At 41.9% G+C, this 21,660-nt stretch overlaps 1 protein-coding gene across 3 annotated transcripts in view; it reads left to right on the top strand.

The window, feature by feature from the left end:
* GRID1 (glutamate ionotropic receptor delta type subunit 1) overlaps positions 1–21,660 on the top strand; it is a 2,258,979-nt gene that overhangs the window by 2,174,379 nt on the left and 62,940 nt on the right. The gene's annotated exons all lie outside the window — the stretch shown is intronic.

Below are 21,660 nucleotides of genomic sequence, written 5' to 3'. Positions count from 1 at the left end.
GTGGAAGGTTCACAACACAGCAGTAGTCAAAAAGCAGAGGTCCAAGCTCCTGGGCAGCCTGCTCAATTTTGATTTGAGCAAACCGCCCTGTTTCTGTCTGTGGAGCCTCTACTCGCTCTGCTGGTAGGACCATTGATTGAAGCCCTGACGGCTAGTGGACCATCGGTCAATGGATGTCAGACCATCTGTCCTATTGAGGTCAGATGTTCTAACATAATTTTTTCTTCTTCAAGATTGCCAGAGAAATCCTGGCAGTCCACAACTGGAAATAAAACAACAATGACCCCTTTACACCGTGAGAAACCTCTTAGTGTCTTGGTGGGATTCGTTAATAGTCTTTGAAAAAAAAACTTCGCGCTTTGGGAGTTTGTATCAATAAACAAAAGCTGGCTAAGATGTACTAAACATTGGCCAATCAGCAAAGGTACAGTGCCTTCAACGAAGCCGCTGTGACAGCGACTCCTTCGAAGGCACAGAGATCCCCATCAGGCAGGCAGGGAGCTCTAAAAATTGCGGATGGTCACAAAGCAGGATGACTGAAACAGGGCGGTGTGCTAGACTCCAAACGGAGTGGGCAGACCAAGAGTTTGAACCTCTGTTTTTTTATCTTCTGCTCTGGTTGGAGCTTGACTTCCACCCCCCCCCCCCCCTTTGGCCGGGCAGATACCCACCAACCCCTAAATAGGACTGTATGTTAAAATTTAATCAAACCTTCTTCAGAGTGCTTTCAGTTTACATTTCTTTAGCAATCTTTTTAATCTTAACTCCTAAAAAACAGCTTTGACTACACTTTTACACAGAGAACATGGGTAGTACAGTACTGCAAGCTTTACTAAGATAAGAAAGATATGATCTGTGCTGCAGCAATCTCAATTTTTCTATCGTAGTCAAATAGTTATGACATTGACAGCAGCAATGAAAAATACCCCCACTAACAGTGTGGTGCAAACAAACAACCACAGTAAAGCCATCTCTCAGAAGCACAGAGGAGTTACAAAGCAAGCTAGTTTTCTAAAAGCATAAACATAGTGAAGTGATTGGCCTAATTTCTGATTTACTTACAATCAAAGGGTGCTATCCTCTTTTTATTTCACTTCTTAATGACATACAGTTTTGTTATAGTTATTTTTATCTGAACATGCAGTACATTTTAGAGGCACGTTTTTTTTCACAAACTTTTTTTTTACAAACTGTTTTTTGTCCCAAACTTTTTTTTTAACAAACTCCTTGAAGGAGGCACTGATTGACAAGGAGTTTGCAGTCTGCAGATTCCCCACCCGCAACACTAAGCAGTTTCCCACTTAGTAGTCTCCCACTTAGATGTTGTGCTGCAATCAACTATAAACTAGCTCAGTGGTTTAATGCACCTGTTGAAGGAACCTGTACACAATAATTGTGTCATCCACGCAAACCGTTGTATTTGTTGACCAGGTCTCTGACGTATCCTACAACCAGTGGCATAGGAGGGGGGTGTGGTAGATGCCAGCCGCCCCGGGTGTCATCACTGAAGGGGGTGACAAAATGGCAAAAATATGTGTTTTAAACACATATTTTTGTCCTTTTGTCAGGCCGGGGGGTGACAAGAAAATTTCCGCACCGGGTACCACCTGACCTCGCTATGCCACTGCCTACGACATAACCAAAGACACCATTCTAATCACAAAATTATTGACAACAAGGAGGCACTTGAGACACTGATTTAGTTTAGCTGGTGAGCGCCAGAAAAATATTGAAATCACACACAAAACACATGCATGCACATACACAACACACACATGCACACACACAACCAAACGCACACATGCACACACACACACACACACACACACACACACACTAAATAGCAGTGCTTATTTGACTCTGATGAAGCACAGCACAGGCAGCAACAGGAACACATTCAATCAGCATACACGACAGGTTGAGTATTTCCACCAGCTGTACACGCTTCCCCTTTACACAGAACAGGGGCTGAATGGATAACAACAGTGCAGTCCCCCCTCATACACAGATCTGGTAAAGCTTGGAAATCAGTAGTGAAGTTTCCGTCATAACAGACACCAAGAAACTGCAGTGTGAGGTTCATGGGTTAATTCATTTTTTGAAGAGACTGAAAAATCGACTGACAGAGACTACTGAAATATTGGGACAACTTTGAGTCCAACCTATGCTCCAAGCAACTTTTATGTACACAGGAAGTGCTTAAAAGAAGCTTATAATGAGGCACTGCAAGCTAGAATGCTGAACTTCTGGGGCCAGCTGTGTGCTCTTCTTCTACTATAGCCTTAGGGCCTGCAGTAGCTGGCTCTACCGGCCATTAAAGGCCTGCTCCAACATTAAAGACCCAAGCCGAAAGCGAGGGCCTTTAACAAGGAATCGGGCATCTAATGGCCAGTTCAGCCCACTACAGAGGGCTCTAAGGCTACCAGAACATTCCGCCCCTGGAAGGGAGAATGTTAAAATTTATAAAACAAAGTCCTAACGGAGCCCGGAGCACTCCATTGTTTTCAATAGAGTGCACAACATTCCAATGTTCTAATAGCCACAATAATGAACTCCTACCTCTGTACCAAGATAATATTATCTACAACCGCAGCCCATGCAGCTAAGAGCGGTGGGGTGGTGGGGCCGGGTAGGGGGGAATTTCGACAAATGACGACAAGGGTGTTTTAATTATGTATTTAATTTTTCCTCATTGTGGTCTGTCCAAATCACCCCCACCGGGCCCCACTGCTCTTACCTGCAGGGACTGCGGCTGACTCTCTCCTGCCATAATCACAATATCTCTTTCAGCACATGCAAGTCACCTTCCTCAGTTTCATGGCCTCTTCAGCCACCTGAAAGGTCAATGAATGCTACACACAGATGGATCTGGAGCAGCAAGAAGTTAAAACTGGGGTCAGAGTGAGGAAGAATACCTCTGGTCATGCCTCGTCTGCTCCCCACACATACACCGCAGTGAAAACAGAAATAAGACTAGGGTGCCCAATAAGCGGCACATTGCTACAGGGTCGAATTTCAATTACCCCAGAGAAATTAAAGTAAGGTCAGTAATTTCCACATTACTCTTTGACACATAATTACCAATATGCGATTACTCGTCTTGAAATTAATAATAATTTGAGGGAAAAATTGTAACTCAAGGGCACATTTTGCGAGTCAGAGCAGCCACTCACTTTTTGTGTTCTGCTGCATTCAGCACTGTTTCTTAGCACAAATTACATCCTTGCATTCACTTTGGATGCGAGGGTGCATTTTGCACTAAGCAAATAGCGGCAAATGTTGGTAGTACGTTAGGGAAGAAGCATGCTGTTTGTGTTTTGCTGCATTTAGCGCTATTTCTTCACAAAATGCTTCCTCGTGTCCATTTTTTCACCAAGAAAGAACACAGAATTACTCTTCTTGCATAATTCAACATAATCATTCAGAATGTTTAGGTAATTCAGTTGATTGTGCTGCATTGAATTGTGTGATTTACACCCATCTCTAATTGCAAGTAATAAAAATGATGATTCTGGAATATTTCTGCTGAAAAAATACAGAAAACTATCTATGCTCATATATTTTTAAAGCCCATGAGCCATGTGAATTGATTCACAGTTATCTGTGGTGGTAGTAGAAATGTTTTGTTATATTTATTTATTTCTTTGTTCGATCAAAAATTGTGTTATACATATCTGGTTGTACTCAGTCCATTCCATTTTGTTCCATATTTTTATATTGCAGTTTGCAGTACAAAATATCGGGCAAAAAGCTCAAGGTTCATTCCACATCCTGAACAATAATAATCTCTTCCAAAAATCACCTATATACTTTCTGAACAAGTGAGGACATTGCCCTGTACTGAGAACTCCAGTAATTTGTCCCGGCAGCAGCAACCAAGAATAGCTCTGTTACACTGGCAGCTGCATGTTGCAGCGCAGGTCGTGGATCTAAATATTGTATGTGGGTTAATGTTGCTAGTGTATTGGTCACTTGCCCAATGAAAGGAACTGACTGGCACCTCAAACAATATTCTTAGGGCCATGGAAAACTTTGTCAAGTAACTAAACCAATTCCATCTTGAATCATTTTCGGAAGTAAATTACAACCCGGAAGTAGATCTTATTGATTTGAATAGTATATTTTCTAACCAGCTAGATTCCTTTTCTATGAAGGGTGACTAGGGCTTCCATCTGACTGTTTTTTTTACCAGCTTCACTGTCATTTAAATGTACATACTAGTAAAAAAATTAGGAAAATCACCTAAAGTCTGTATTTTTCCTCTTATCAGTGTAGTTAAGTGCCCCTTTTGCATTGCTAACTCCTAACATTTTGCCAGATACTTGATTCCAACTTGACTGATTGTGTGCTGGGAACCTGTTAACCAGGCCCCAGCACCTATGTTCTTTCCCAAAACTGTACCTTTGTTCCCACAATTAGCACACAACTCGGGTCGCGCATGACGTTAGTCGCACATGTGTGCACATATTCACATGTACCAGCTAAGTACCCCTTATCCTAGCTGCATCGTCGTGGCCCAGACACAGGTGGTAAGCAGGCACAATGGACTAAGTATGTGATTACTGTGGGTGAGGCACAAGTAATGAGACTTACAAAAAGCAAACATTTTTGGCCACACTAAATGTGTGAAACCCATTTGCATCACAAACTGGTAATCATGAAGTAAGCTAATGTGAACATGCCAGCCCACATCAGCACTTCCAAGAAGTGTGCAGTTCAAAGTAAGTGCACAGTCACAGTTCATCTGTTCATCCTACCATCAGAGATCAATAATGTAATCCATGTCCTAATCTTAGCCAGTCTGTATTATAGTATTGGTATCCTAATGGGAACACCAAAACCTCACCTTGCACCAAGTCAACACTAAATGCAGCGGAAAGACTGGTAACTGGAACTAGGAACTTCAACCACACTGCTCACTCTCTCGTATTGCTGCAGTGGCTCCCCGTCAAAGCGAGAAGCATGCTCAAGATTGCCTGCATGACCGATAAAGCTGTACATCTCAACACCCTGAAATATCTAGGATGCACCTTCATCTTTTGGTGGACAGCCATTTACTACATATCTCAAGCTCCCACCTACTGGAAACTAAGAGATTCAAGAAAAGTAGAACCTATGCTCTAACCTTCTCTGGCTGAATCCCGCAGCGATTACATTCAAGATGAAGATGAAAGCAAATTTGTTGAAGACATTCTACTCACTTCGACCCACTGCAAAGATCACCTCAGGTGGCCTGCCACCTAGCTATCCTTGCATTCATGGGATACAAGAGACCACTTAGGAATTGGCAACAGAGGAGTTGACAACAGATGAGAATCCAAGACTACCGTTGAGCTATAGACTAACCTGACATTAACGTGACATTACATGTTTAAGGATTTTTTGACTTCATTGTTCAGGCTGTTGAAAGCCAAAAACTACCCTTAGTAAACTCCATGTCAATACTTTAATTTCTAGCCCCTATGTAAATATCCTTGGGTCATGTTTGCACATTATAATACTCTTCAACCTCTTCAGTGCCCATGACGAGATAGTCTCGTCATGGAGCACGGTCGCGCTGTGCCCATGACGAGACTATCTCGTCATGAACCCCACCCACTAATAAAACGCCCGGCACAGGAGGGGGAAAGGGCGTTGCACAGAAGGGGTTAAATAAATAGTCAAACAAATAAATATTTAAAGCAATAAAACATAAGAAAATACAGACAATATTTATTGACCAACATGATTGTAAGCATATGAGCAATTTTGTGTTGCTTTCTGTCTAAATATGGATTTGCCACTCTTGCCTCATAATCTGCGGTTTACTGTCTTGTTTAAAGTCTTTATCAACAAAATGTTTCTAGATCAAATCGATCACAAATATTTCAAACAACTTTCAGCACAGGGAGTAATGCAATGCCATATATTTATAAAGAGTTGAAAAGAACTGCATTGGTTCTGCTATCGTCACCAACTTTGAGTGTTTTTCCCAAGTGAGAGGTGATTCATTTGACTTGAATGTACAGTAGCAGCCACAGCCCCACCTTTAAAGTTTGAATAGGTTCTGCTTTTGTCACCAAATGTGATTGATTGTGTTCCCAATTATCATCGCAGTCATTAATAACCACTACCCCTGGCATTAGAAGGCTGCATAGCTTCTGCTTTCTCAGCTGGATTGCCGAGTCTTCTGTGATTATGCAGTTTTGCTGTAAATACAGGCGGTGATCTCTTGCCCCTCTGACATTATGTAGATGCCTTTAAGCGTCAGGGAAACCCATACACCTTACACCAAGTATTGATGAATGATATTGCACAGGTAGCAGCAATGCACAAACTGCCAACTGTCATACAAAAGGAGTACTCATAACTTGATAACAGTGTTGTATAAAAATCAATGTGCAAAGGCCAAGCAATAAAAGCCATAGATATTTAATCAACACAAAATGACAAAGACCTTCAAACGTCACTCCCATATAGAAAGTACTCTATCAAGTACTTTGGCGGGGTTAAACTCGCTTTCCCATTAATCAACATGAGCTATTCTTACACTAAACACATACCAAACACATAACAAACCTTCACTAACCACCAATCACTCATCAGCAGGACAGGAAGCAGTCAGTAAATGTGTTAGAACTGGGGGGCTCTAGTTGGTAGAGGTATGTACTTTTGTTCATGTAGGGACAAATGCTTCTAGTCAGGGTAACGGGGATACACACTCTAGATAATTCAATACTCCTGAGGCGAGATAGCCGGGAGCTTTTCTACTTATTTTAAAACTTACTGGATATTGGGAAAATGTTTTAACTATTGTGGACCTTGTAATTGTTTACTTGCATTGTTTGCACTTTCCCCTGAGCACTCCCCCTTCACCTCACCTGATTGGAATTCCCGGCGCTGACGATCCTAGGGCTGCCGCGGGTAGGAGTTCTTGCCGCCATTCTCGGCCCGATCACAGGCCACGCCCACGAATGCCGGCCACGCCCCTTTGGCGAATCATCTTAAAAGCAAGCTGTTGACTAGCCCGCAAAAGAGATTCAATACTCCTGAGGCGAGATAGCCGGGAGCTTTTTTTTACTTATTTTAAAACTTACTGGATATTGGGAAAATGTTTTAACTATTGTGGACCTTGAAATTGTTTACTTGCATTGTTTGCACTTTCCCCTGAGCACTCCCCCTTCACCTCACCTGATTGGAATTCCCCGCGCTGCCGATCCAAGGGCTGCCGCGGGTAGGAGTTCTTGCCGCCATTCTCGACCCGATCACAGGCCACGCCCTCTCCCCTTTCAATAAATAATGTGCTCCCTCCGAACGCGCAGCGGACGCGCGCAGTGGGCGCGCCGCCAGCGCGCCAAAGGCGCGCTAAAGGCAAGCCCATCTGCGCCCGTCCGCGCCTCGCCCGTGCCACCCCCCCTGCACAAAAAATCATCTATACAAGAGAAGCCCTACTAAAAATCAAACCAGACTCATCGTCCTGCACTAGACCTCTTGACATGACAACCTGGATTGGTTCCTGGAGCTGCAGATGCTGCAGCTACAGTCTTGGCCTCAAAGCGAGAAATCAGTCACCTTTACAAGCAAGGAACCTACGGTGCGGATTGATCAATGTCAGGTCCATGGGAAAGCACGCCGCACATATTTTTGATCTCATAGGGGAACAAAAACTGGACTGCCTTTTTATGACGGAAACCTGGCTGACACCTAACAGTAACCCTGATATAACAAACTCCCTCCCCCCAGGATACCTAATCTCTAGAGAGGATAGACCTATTCAGAGGGGTGGAGGTATTGCTATTGTCTATCGCGACACCCTAAACTGCCAAACCTTCGCCATACCTGGCCTCAAAGGGGCGGAAAATGTTGGCTTCGCGCTAAAAATACACGACTCTTTTACTTTCTTAGGGGCTCTGATTTACCGACCACCTGGCACACATACTGACTTCACGAATAGCATCGGTGAAGCTATAGGTAATCTAGCCCTCAAATCAGCCAATTACACCATCCTGGGAGACGCCAACATACACCTAGATGCCCACTCAGACCAGGCTACAATCTGCTTCACCGATACTATGAATGTACTCGGCCTGAAAATTCTTACCACCTCCGCCACACATAAGGCGGGACATATACTTGACTGCATCTGCTCCAATATTGGAGCACTTAAGGTAGACACCCCACAAATATTAACCTGGACAGACCATAGCTATATCCCGTTCGAATTCCCAGTTACATTTCACTCTCGGACTAAGAAAGCCAATGACCTCCCAGGGCCTGCCATGAAAGGACCCTGTTGGAAAGATCTGATAGGTCAACCAGACTTCCTGATAAGAGCTGACAAATCCAGACAGACTCTGTCAGGAGCTCCTGATAAAGACAGTCAGGCTTTTAGGGAATGGATCAACACACTCATAAAGGGCCAGGAGTCCATCCCTCCCTGCTTGATGACCAGGAGAAAACAGAGACCTACTGCCCCGTGGTTCTCTCTCATCCTAAAAGAGGAACAAAGGAAAGTCAGGGCGCTTGAACGAAAGTGGCGACTCAACTATACAGATCTTGACAAAGACATGTATAAAATCGCCCGTCGCCAATGCCATGGGTCGATTAAAACAGCCAAAAGGGAATACTACACGGAAGCCATTAATAATAGCAATAACAAACAAAAAGAAATCTTCATCATTGTTAATGCATTTATTAACCCTAAAACCATGCAGAAAGACATCCCCCCATCACAGAGCCTCTGCAACACTATTGCAGACTTCTTTGAGGGAAAAATTTTAACACTGACCAAAGATTTCCCGCAACCTCACAATATTGAGGTGAATAAGGTAATTACCTCCGGATTAAAAACTAATATCTTTACTTTTTTCCAACCGGTAAGCAAAGAAGAAACTCAGACAGAAATTCTCAAAATTACATCAGGATCCCCCTTTGACCCCTGCCCCCCGTTGGTGCTCCACTCACTAATAGAGATTGTCAACCCATTCATTAATAACATCATAAATTCCTCACTCACCCATGGTCTGGTCCCCGAAGAATGGAAACTCGCAGCAGTCAAACCCTTGCAAAAAAAAACACTACCGGACCCCGCTACCCTCACAAACCTTCGTCCTATTTCTCTACTCCCAGCTTTCTGCAAACTTACGGAGAAAGCTGTTAATAAACAACTTACTGCCTTCTTGGAAAGTAATAACATCTGGCATCCCAATCAAGCAGGTTTTAGATTCCAACATTCCACAGAATCAGCTCTAATCTTCTCCTCTGAAACCCTCCATGGAGCACTAGATCAGGGAAAGAAAGCAGTCCTGGTTCTATTAGACCTGTCCGCGGCGTTTGATACGGTGTCCCATACCATTCTGTTGGACCGTCTAGCCGCAGCAGCAATTGTTGGAACCGCACTGAGCTGGATAAAAAGCTTCCTTGCAAATAGAAGACAAGTGGTGGTCTTAGGACAGTATAGATCAGAAGAAAAGTTAGTAGGATCTGGAGTCCCCCAAGGCTCCTGCTTGAGCCCCACACTTTTCAACGTATATATGGCTCCACTAATCACCCTTATCTCATCTTTTGGTATAGATACTATTGCATATGCAGATGATACGCAGCTCATTCTGGTACTGGAGAATGACACCTGTGAAGCCGAAAAAAGGCTCCAAAGCTGCCTTACCGCCACGTTCAGATGGATGAACTTAAATCATCTCAAGTGCAATACTGGGAAAACTGAAATTCTTCCCTTCGGTAAAGAAAATACCTTCAATCCTTCATCGTGGTGGCCAAAGGATGCCATGGCCCCCCCTAGCACCGCCTCCTCAGTTCGTAACCTAGGGATCAAATTTGACCCCTCCCTGAGCTTCAAACAGCAAGCCACAGCCGTAGCAGGGACCTGTTTCGGAATTATCAAAGGACTCAGGAAATTTTACGACCTAATTCCCTTCTCTGTAAGGAAAACGGTTGCAGTAGCCCTTATCACCTCCCGCATTGACTACTGTAATAGTCTATATGCAGAGAAGTCTGCCATAAATTACAAATGGTACAGCATGCTGCTGCCAGACTAGTGCTAGGATGGAAAAAGAAAACCTCAGCTACAGCAGCAATGAACCTTTTACATTGGCTGCCCATCAACAAAAGGGTGCTCTTTAAAATCCTATTGATCGCCTTTAGGGCTTTCAATGGAAAGGGACCCAACTACATACTGAAAATGTTCAAGCAATATAACCCCACGAGATGCCTCAGGTCTCAAGCGGCCAATCTTCTTACCATTCCTAAATTCAGACTCAAGACAAAAGGAGAAAAATCACTGGCGGTACTAGGCTCCAAGGCCTGGAACCTCCTTCCCTCTTATCTCCGTCAAATCCCCACAGAAGCAACTTTCAGAAAGGCCCTCAAAATTTGGATTTTTACTCTCTCCAAACAAGAATGCAAAAATCTAGTCTAAATTTCTTCTCTCTCCATCTAGTTCATTAGGATTCTTGAATCTTCTTTACAGCGCAAAGATGCTCCTTGGAGTGCAACCTGCGCTTTATAAAAAACCCCATCACATCTAGATAACCCCTGTTCACCCCCTTGATAGCTTGACAGGCTTATCCCAAACGCAATGTGTAAAGTATTTGTGCTCAAAACACACATTAACAAAGTGGTAACATCACAAAGAGACACTACACTAGTTTAGAAAAATAAAGTATCTTTAGCTATACTCAACAAGACCAAAACGACAAAGAACATACTGGTAGTAAAATAGCACTTAAAATGGTTATTTCCCAATTAAAGCTTGTAGAAAACAAATACCACCTGGGCCTAATATGACGTTGTGACAGCAATAAATCCAAAGTACGGCGCCGACTGCGAGGTGCGCGGCGTTGGGCATGGAGTCACACGGATCCCCCAAGCAGACCGTACCTTGGAAAAGGAAGTGTATGATGAAGCAAGGCACGCGGAGGTCAGGCGTTAGTGCCAAGGTCAAGGCCGGCTCACTGGCTGCCATTGGGGAGGCGAGGCGTCGTGTCCACGAGGAGGCGACATGTCGAATCCAGGACAGGGGAAGTTGGGTTGTGTTGGCGGTGAGGCATCGGTTCCGGTGAGGCGATGTAAAGTCGGCGAGTTCATGGATTCACCCTCGGTGGCTATCAGAGCCATGATAACCAGATGCTGTGCTGGCGATGCCGGAGTCAGTGCGAGCCCTGCTGTTGGGAATGCCAATAACTGCAGGCATCGGCAGGGGTCAAAGTACGTCGGAACTGCGGTGCAGCCGGGTGGTGCGTTGTGCACTTTGTGAGCGGTGCCCCTGGCCTCGGTGCAGGTCACGGCGTCACAGCGGCATCGCTGATGGCTTTGCAGATTGCTTCTCTTGCTTCTCTTAGGTTTCTTCCAGCTCCCAACAGCAGGAACAACCTCCAGAGGCCTAAAACTGGAACAGGCACCTCCGCGCAGATCAGAACTCTCACAGTAGGGTTTAGGGGAGCTGGTGGTGAAGTCTTTGTGTCCCTGAGACTTCACAACAGGAGGCCAGTGCACAGAAGTCCTTGGAGATTCTTCTTCAAGCACTTTTCTCAGCAATGTTCCAGTTTTTGTCCTTTTCCATGGCAGAAGCAGCAACTGCTGGCCAACCCCACAAAGTACACAGCAAAGGGGCAGTACTCCTCCTTACAGCTCTCCAGCTATTCTTCTTGCCAAAGGTTCCTCTTGAGTCCAGAAGTGATCTAAAGTTCTGGGGTTTAATGTCCACTACATATACCCCGTTTTGTCTTTGTTCTTCTTTGTGAAAGGGTGTCCGAGCCTAGTCCAAACCAGCTCTCTCCTCACTAGTGCAGTATGACCACAGGGGGTGGAGACAGCATTGTGCAAGGTAGACAGGCCCTATTCAAAGAAAACTCCTCCCACTACTCTAAGTGCAGCAAAGGTCCATTCAGCTCAGCGCTGAGTCATCCAGGAAGGGCCAGGCACACCTCAACCCCCTCAGTGGCTGTCTACAGTGAATGCACATCCCCAGCCCCTGTCACTCCAAAACCAGACAGTCAATCCACAAACAGGCAGAAGCACACATGGTTAAACATGAAAATGCCTACTTTCTAAAAGTGGCATTTTCAAACACACAATTTAAAAACCATCTTTACTAAAATATGTGTTATTAAATTCTGAGTTCAGAGAGCATAAACCATATTCACCTGTCTTGTCCCAATGGGACATTGTACTTGTAAGATTTTACACAGTATCTCCCATGTTATCATATGGGACAGTTAGCCTTTCAACAGTGAAAAACGAAATTGGCAGTACTTCACTATCAGGACATGTCACACACACCAGGTCATGTCCTACCTTTCACAAACACTGGACCTTGCCCATGGGGTTACCTTGGACCTATCTGATGGGTGTCTTACATGTAAGAAAAGGGATGGTTGAGGTCGGCAAGTGGGTGCACTTGCCATGTAGACATGGCAGTTACAAACTTTGTGCGCAGACACTACAATGATAGGTCTGAGACACATTTGCAGGGCTACTCAGGTGGGTGGCACAACCATTACTGCAAGCCCACTAGTAGCATTTGATTTACAGGCCCTGGCACAAATATGCTAATCATGGGGAACCAATTGTAATGAGAATTTACACAGGGAGCACTTGCACTTTGACACTGATCAGCAATGGCAAAGTGCCCAAGCACATAAGCCAGCAAAAACAAAATCCAGCACAACATCAAAAATACAAGCGGTGGAGACAAAACTTCGGGGGACAACACACCAAAGATGCCAAGTCTAACAAAATAAAACTCAAAGAGCATGAACGTGTGACCAGATTAAAAAATGCTATTGACCATTTCATATCAAAGTGAGATGTATAAGACAAATGCAGATAACATAACTTAACCAAGACACCTCACTCCTGCACCCAATCTACACATATCTCAATTAGCTGTTAATGAGCAGGACTACTGATTTATGAGGTTACTATGCAATTGGCAAAGCTTTCCTTTCTTAACACTTAGACACCAGCATAATGCATCCAACAGTAAACGAATAAAACATAGCCTCTTAATTGAGAATTCGTCTGGAACACAATTACAAGAATGTGCAGCTTAATCAGACTCTGGTCGATGAATCAAAAACCATGAGGAACACTGTCAGACTGCTGAAAGTGCAACAAGGACATACACATGGCAAAATGAGTACTTTACAAACAGCAAAAACATATTATGATTTTACAGGTCTGCAGCGACAGCTGTTTCCTTGAAGCAGAAGTGGGGAGGGGGGTGGTGGATGGGGTAAATTGGGTAAAAATAAACACTTATCTTTCGGCCGGCTGGCTGGCCGTCCGCTGCCTCTCCTGCATCCTCTTCCTGGCTTCTTCTGGGAAACAGGAAGCAGGAAGAACCAGGGCTCCCACGTTCCCCGCAGCCAATCACAACGCTGCAATGCAGCATTGTGATTGGTCTGAGTGCCATGACACAGCGCTCATCCAGAGGCTGGAGGGGTGGGCATTTTCTCCATGCAGGCTGTAACGTAACCTGCAATAATATCATGCTATGTGCGAGTGTTTTGGGCACCCCGAGAGTGCCGGACAAATACTCATGCTCACATGGGGAGTGTAAACCACTCCTCCCTCTCCTCTGAGAGCAGACCCACCCCACAAAGACAAAGCAATGGGAAAAAATAAAATGATAATAACCGCAAGTTATTACAATTTTATTTTTCGTTTTTTTATACTGCATAAAGCAGGTTGTATGTCGTTACAACGCATTCCGTTGCTACACATAGAAATACCATGCATGCGTTACAACGGACTGGTATTTCCACGCACAACCTTTACCTTGAATATTCCTTTACCACGCATACTTGCATGGTAATGGCATACTCTTGGTAAAGGTTATACCCCTCCCCTGTACCCTTATGTGACCCCCAATCCTTATTATAATTACCCCTGCCCGTTACCCTCATTCTATATATATATTTTGTATTCCCCTTACCTCTTCACGTCCTCTCTTCAATCTTCCTTGCTGACGTCCTATGTCGTAAAGAGGAAGCGTCATTCCATTTCCTCTAAAACGACGCAGATAGTTTGTCACCACTTCCATACGTTTTGACAGGTTTTTTTTTGGGGGGGGGAGACCCCCCCAGCCCCCTTTTTTTCCGCACACATTTTATTTATTTTTTTTATTTTTGGGGGGGGGGATCCCCCAAGCCCCCTTTTTCTTATTTTCCCCTTTATCACACGTCTTCGCCGACATCAAAAAAGGACTGAACCGGACGAAGATGAAGACGTTCCAGTGCAGCTTGCGTGGTAAAGACGGCCGTGGAAGGCATACGCGTAGTAAAGACGTTTACGTGGTAAGTGTACCATTGTAAACGTAACGCGTAGAAAAGCCTTCATGGTTAAGGATGTTTCCCCATAAAGCAGTGGGGCGGCGCTCTTCCTCCTTAGCGGAGGAGCCACCACTGCATGTCCATAGCTCCCAAAGACTGCACTGCACACAGGTGGCTGGTGTAGTGTGTTTATTTGGAACTCTCTTAATGCTTTACAGCAAATTCAAACATCTAAGAGCAGCATGATAGCAGTGTAGAAGAGCACAAACAAATACCTGAATAAGAAAGCATTAATTGGAAGCTGCAATAACCAATTAAATCAATCAACTCACTCAGCTGACAGGTGCCTGCTTTCAGACAGGAAGATACAAAATGTGTCCGGGACAGGACACTTTACAGCCAGCAACATTTGGATACTATCGCTCGGGGTCAAAGGTCTTTTTGGAAGGCTGAAAGGTTGCTTTTCCTGTTGTCAATTTACGTGTTACATGGGTAACCTATTAACATCAAGTCCAGGAATAGTGCAATATTGCATTTACTTATAGTTCCAAGACCTCGTAAAGCAGCTTGACTTTTGATCTCATTGTTTTATATTATCATTGACACTCTTGATGTTTTGCAATAATGTTATTACATATCGCATGAGATGCTGTTTCATATGCAGGTGTGATCATTACTCAGGAAGGGCACACAGGCATGGTGGTTTGTTGACAATGGTGCATATTAGCAATTAATATTGAGAGTTTTTGCATCAAATGTCCCACAGAGATGGTGTAGAGTGTCTTGATAGGTTCCCTAGGAGACAGAAGGCTCATCCGCCCTCTACGTCCTTAGGACCACTCAAGGGCTCCCAAATACATCCAAATATGTCCACAATTTACTGAGAGTTTAGTGCATGCAGGACATTTGCCAAAAAATGCCGATGCCCCATCCGCCCTATTTAAAGTGAATAGCCATGTACAAACTCCATAAATTATGAACTGGACAACTGCTAATTATTGGCCAATGTCCCACACCTATCGAAATCCAAATAATCCCCATACACTTTCACCTTCAATAAATTTGATGCTTGACCTAATGAAGAGATCAATGTGGATTATTCAGTGCATGCACAAATGTAAGTAAAGGGGAAGGAGCGCGTGTCCTTTGACTTGACTGCTGATGGCTTGAATGTTGGACCCTCTCTTTAATTGATCTTAATGGCCACGTTAATTTTCAACGTCTCTTTTATAGTATGCAATGAAACAATGCATATACACAAATGATGTCAAAGTAAAAGTGTCAACAAAGTACAGTTGGGGCAAGTGATTAGCGTTTGTTAAAACAAAGGTACCGATAGTTAATATATATACGTAAAGTATATTTTAAACACTCAATAATGTGTTGGCATGCATCCAAAGTCTTGACTTCACTGTCATAATAGGATTGGGGCCTGCAGCATTAATCTGTTATGGGATGCACAATTAATGATGTTTATGGTCTTGGCTATCAATGATCGAGAGCCATATTTTTGATAGGGGAGTGGAAAATTATCACAGAAATTCACATAGATAAACCAATTTAACATTTAACATATTTGCATAATATTACAGAAGACAATGTAATAGGTGAAATGCGAAAAGAACAAAAAGATGGGCTAATCTCTTTGTAGTTCGTTTCGACAGGCCATTTCTAAAAAAGAATTTTATTATTTTAAGGGAGCAAAAAAGGGCATAAGATACAAGCAAAAGTGATACAATTGATATTAGACAGGGATAAATAATATGATAAAATGAAGTTAAATAAGAAGAAAAAACAACATTAACAATCATTAAACTGCAGATATCATATAAATAAATTAAGTAAGGAAGACAAAATTGATACCCTGCAGAAGTAATAATCAAAAGTATCACCATCAACTAGCAAAATAGGGATGAGAGGAAGAGAGAAAGGAAAGAAGAAAGAACGGAGAAAGTAGGAAAGAGATGAAGAAAGAGAAAGAAAGACAGGGAGGAGTGAAGGAAGAGGAGAAGATTTCCAAAGGATTCATCCGACACACAAGACAACAGTGACCAGACAACATTAACCAGACCAATCAAAAGGATATTGATCCACCAACCCCTCTGAAACCAAGTCCATGTATGTATCTAAGGCTTTCCAAACACCATCAGATATAGAAGGAGAGAGATGAGCATGATCCACTGACGTGTGAGCACTTCGTAAAAAGGAAACCCAAGCCCACCAAGTATGGTAAGAAACTGAAGAGAACGATTTCCACTCCATGAGAATTACTTTGACTGCAATAGTCAATAAAATATCCAGCAATTGTAATTCCATGGAATCTAAAGGCAAAGGGACCTGGGCCGCCAACGGACCTAAAAGAATTAATGGAAAAGAGAGTTGAAACTCGATATTAAAGATAATCATGAGATGTTTGTGAATTAAATCCCAAAAGGGTTGAAGAAGGGAACAATCAAAGAACATATGTTGAAAATCGCCTGGTAAGAGACCACAACTCCAACACAGATTATCTTCCTTGATATTTATCGCATACAAACGAATGGGAGTCCAGTGAAGAAGATTAATGGAGAAAAACTTAGACTGCATTAATGAGGGGGCGATTTTGTTACGAAGAGAAAGTTTACCAATATCTTGCCATGTGTCTGAAGAGATATGATCGGTAACACTATGATCAAAATGATGTAGCCATTTTTGCTGTGCGACAGTGTGGGAAGGAAATATAGAGGATGATAAGAATTTGTAAATCCTAGACGCTACATGGCCAGTCCTGATCCATAATTGAAAAAGTGTAATCGTCGGGGAGGAAGGATGAAGGTGCACTTTAGCAAGTGCTACCTTTATCTTAAGAAAGGTATAAAAATCTAAGTTAGATAAAGAGAATTGTTGGGCTAGGGAGGAGAAAGGGAAAGGGTCATTATTGGAGTCATAGAGATGTTTAACAAGTGAGATACCTTTCCCCGCCCAATAAGACATCACTTCTGAATCAATATTAATTTTGATTTTAGAATTCCGCCAAATAGACGACCATCTAGTTTTATGCAGTGGAATTGCCACCTTCTTATCAACCTTACGAACTGCAGCAATAGTGTCTAAAATAATCGACCGAGAGAATGGAATAGAAAGGGTATTTGTGGTTAAAAAAGAGGCAGTCGGCAGAGGGGAGGCCAATTCTTGTTCTATTAACAACCAAGATGGAACATGAATAGAGGGAGAAGAAAACCAGAGAGCACCCTGAGACGCCAGAAAAGCAGTTTGATATTTCCCCCAATCCGGAAGATTACAACCTCCCATATCGTAAGATTTCCGTAAGAATTTATAAGCAATTCTAGCCCTTTTGTCATTCCATAAAAATTTGGAGGTAAGTAAATCAAGTTTGTGAAAGAAGGAATCAGATAGCTTTACTGGAAGCATAGAGGAAACAAAATTAATAATAGGTGTTATCATCATTTTAAGAGTCTGCAGTCGACCCCACCAGGAAATATGCTTCGGGGACCAAGTTTCTAAAAGACGTCGCACCTTAAGAATAGTTTGAGATTCATTATAAGTGACCGTAGCATAAAGAGTGGAACAAAAATAAATTCCCAGATATTTTAATTGTTTAGATTGCCACTTAAAACCCGCCGAACCCATATGAGAAGAGAAACAGTAAGCATTTAAGGGGAACATCTCTGTCTTATCTTTGTTCAGGGTATATCCTGAAACCTTTGAGAAAAGAGAAATCGTATCAGAGATAGCAGGGATGGCCAGTGCAATATCATCAGAGAAAATAAGAACATCATCCGCATAAGCAGCTGTTTTGATCTGATGAGACCCAAAAGAGAAACCCTTAATGTCTGGATTTAAGTCAATCAGTCTGAGAAGAGGATCAATGGACAACAAACATAAAAGAGGAGACAAGGGACATCCTTGCCGAGTACCCTGGCGAAGGCTAAAAAAGGACGACGTAGCTCCATTTACTCTTATGTTAGCTCTAGGTCGGGAATAAAGAGACATAACCATACGGATAAAGGAATCACCAAGATTATGTGCACATAGAACAGCTCGTAGAAAAGGCCAAGAGACCTTATCAAAGGCCTTTTCAGCATCAAGGGCAGAGGCCGCCGCCGGAAGATTGGATCGCTTGGCGGAACCAAGAATGTGACAAAAAGTACGGATATTATCACGTGCAAGACGACCCTTTACAAAACCTGTTTGGGAAGGATGAACCAATTGAGGGATAAAGGATTCCAAGCGTTTAGCTAAGATTTTAGCAAAAATCTTAGCTTCCATGTTAAGAAGAGAAATAGGACGAAAATTTTTGGGGTCCGAATGATCTTTTCCTTCTTTGGGGATTACTACAATAGTAGCATCAGCAGCAGAACCAGACACAGAATCATCTTTAATAAAAGCATCAAAGACGGATTGAAGTTGCGGCACAATCACAGATATAAAGGTTTTATAAAACAAAATAGGATATCCATCAGGATCTGGAGCTTTACCAGAGCGGGTAGCTTTAATTGCAGAAATAATTTCGTCAGAGGTAATCGGGCAATTCAAAGAGTTATTATCCTCCTCCGATACAGTTTTCACAGGAACTGTCTTTAAGAACTCTTGACATTGTTCAAAAGAAGATTGATTAGAGGGGGTATACAAATTATTATAGAAATCTCTAAAGACCTCAAGAAATTCTTCAGTCTGAAATTTTTTCTTACCAAGATGGTCATTAATAGAAGAAATTTGGGAAGATTTATAAGAAGATTCCTGGAACTTTAATGTAGCCGCAAGAAACTTGCCAGCACGGTTTTTTAACAACAACTTCTTAGATTTCTGAGCCTGAAGACCTATATGAGCTCTTTTAGTGACTATAGTATTGAATGTACATTTTAAATTCTTAATAGATTGTAGGCAAGATTTGTCTTTAGATTGTCGAAAAAGAGACTCCTGATTTTTAATCTCAGCTGCTAAGTCCGTGAGTTCCTTTCTAATAGCAGCGTTCCTCCTTGACATACATTTGATGACCTGACCAAGGAAAGTGCATTTAAAAGAGTCCCAGAGAACAACAGGGGAATCGACTGAACCAACATTCTCAAGGAAAAACGTCTCAATATCATTGGAAAACTCTCGAATCTGGGAATCATCATGTAAGATTTCTGTGTTTAGTCTCCAAGACCGAGATCTCGCTCTAGGGGCAAAAGACAAAAGTGTGAAAGTCACCGCTGCATGGTCTGAAATCAAAATAGGATGGATAAGCGGAGATGAGGAAGATTGAACAAGAGAAGAATGAACCAACAGATAATCAATGCGTGAAAAGGACGAGTGTGGGGAAGAGAAAAAGGAGAAATCACTACCAGTGGGATTATGAAGACGCCAGACATCCTGAAGATGAATAAGAGAGCACATGTTAATCATTTGTTTATGTGATTTAGGGGGACGAAAGTTAAAGGCAGAATTCCTATCAAGGATGGGATCCATTGGTAAATTAAAGTCTCCACCTACAATAAGATTACCAGAATGAGGTGTGTCATTTAGCTTTTTGGTGATTACTTTCCAAAAAGACGGATCATCCGTGTTAGGGGCATAAATATTCATGACAAAAAGATCAACGTTACCATCAGTCAACTTAGATAATAACCACGTCCCTCAGTATCACGTTCAGAAGAAACAATAGACAAACCAGAATGTTTAGCAACTAAAGTAATTACCCCATTTCTTTTGCCACAAGCATCTGAGCAAGCAACCTCAGAAACCCATTCTTTCTTCAAAAATAGCGCCTCTCTGGCAGAGACCTTCGTCTCTTGAAAAAGGACGATATCCGAAGAAAGAGATTTACAGTAGTCTCATATCTTCGACCTTGTTACTGGGTGATTTAACCCTTTCACATTAAGGGAAAGTATATTCACTCCAGACATAGAACCAATAATAGGGAAAAATGACGCACCATATATGATAGAGGATGTACATCAACCATAGAAATGCACCACCACACACTAGACAACAACACGAAACAGGGAGAATCCACGAAGGAAATCCGCAGGGAAAAAAAGAAAGAAGAAGAAAAAGAAAGAAGGAAAGTATAAAGAAGAAGAAAGAGAAGAACCAACAAGGAAGGTCTGAAAGAGACCAAATTCATACCAGGGGGAACATGGGAAGATGAGCAAGGGAACCATCACGAGGAATAAATACAATCAGCGTAAATGGCCCCAATACAGTACATAACTGATTATAATGATTTAAGAAAATAAATATCTGAAATATGAAGTAGAGTTAGTTATAGTATTCAAAGACAGTTCATCATGTAAGACTATAAAGGCGACATGTATATGCCAAATTGGTAATATAATATTCAATGAAGCCCTATGGCAAATAAATAGAAGAAACAGGTACATATTAAAATATGTAAAATCTAAAGATAGACATCTAATTGACTATCCACAAATATATAATTTGTTATACTTATGTAATTCAAGGGGGCAAGAATATCGTAAATATATAACCATAGAAGTCAAGAACATGAGACTAAAAGTGCAATATAAATATATTAACTTAGAACTAGTAGAGAGAGACCGTTAATAATAAAAGGAAACAAACCAATCAATGATATAGCAATAAAATAGATATAGAAATGAACTATACATAAATTAGAATTAACTCAATATATAATATTTAATAGGTATCTATGAAACAATACATGTAACCAATCCTCAAAAACAATCAGTGAAGCCCTATGGAAAAATAAATAAAAGAAACAAGTAAATATTTAAAAATGCAAAATCCAAAGATAGACATCTAGTTGACTGTCCACAAATATATAAACTTGTTATACTAATTAATTTAAAGCAGTAAGAATATCGTAAATATACAACCATAAAAGTAAAACACATGGGATTATAAAGTGCAATATAAATATAGTTATTTAGCGCTAGTAAAGGGAAGCAAGTAATAATAATAACTAAACAAACCAATCAATGATATAGCAATAAAATAGATATAAAAATTAACTGTACAGAAGTTAAGATTAACTCTATATACAATAATTCATAAGTATCTATGAGCAATTTATGTAGCCAATCTAGAAAATAATACAGATAATAAACAATGGCGTACTCCATAGAAACAAAACAACAAAAAAAAAACAACACGCGAAAAGACCAAATAAAAGTACGGCAATGGAAGTAACATTAAATGGGGTCTGGAAGGAAGGAAGAACAAAAAAAGAAAAAAAAAGAGTTAAGACCAAGTCTCACACAAAAATGCTAAGGAAATAAAAGAAGTCATAAAGTGAGGTAAAAAAGATCCAGAGCCTGCCATGGACAAAAAGCAAGTAGGAAGGAAACAGATCGATAAGCACAAACAAAACAGCGAGCAGGAAAAAGGACAACCTATAAGGAAAGATAATATCACGAAAGATTAGAAA

This window comes from Triturus cristatus, chromosome 1_2 (genome assembly GCF_964204655.1).
Source record: "Triturus cristatus chromosome 1_2, aTriCri1.1, whole genome shotgun sequence".
NCBI lineage: Eukaryota > Metazoa > Chordata > Amphibia > Caudata > Salamandridae > Triturus > Triturus cristatus.
The sequence above is the reverse complement of the archived record's forward strand: the minus strand, read 5'-3'. Positions and strand labels throughout refer to the sequence as shown.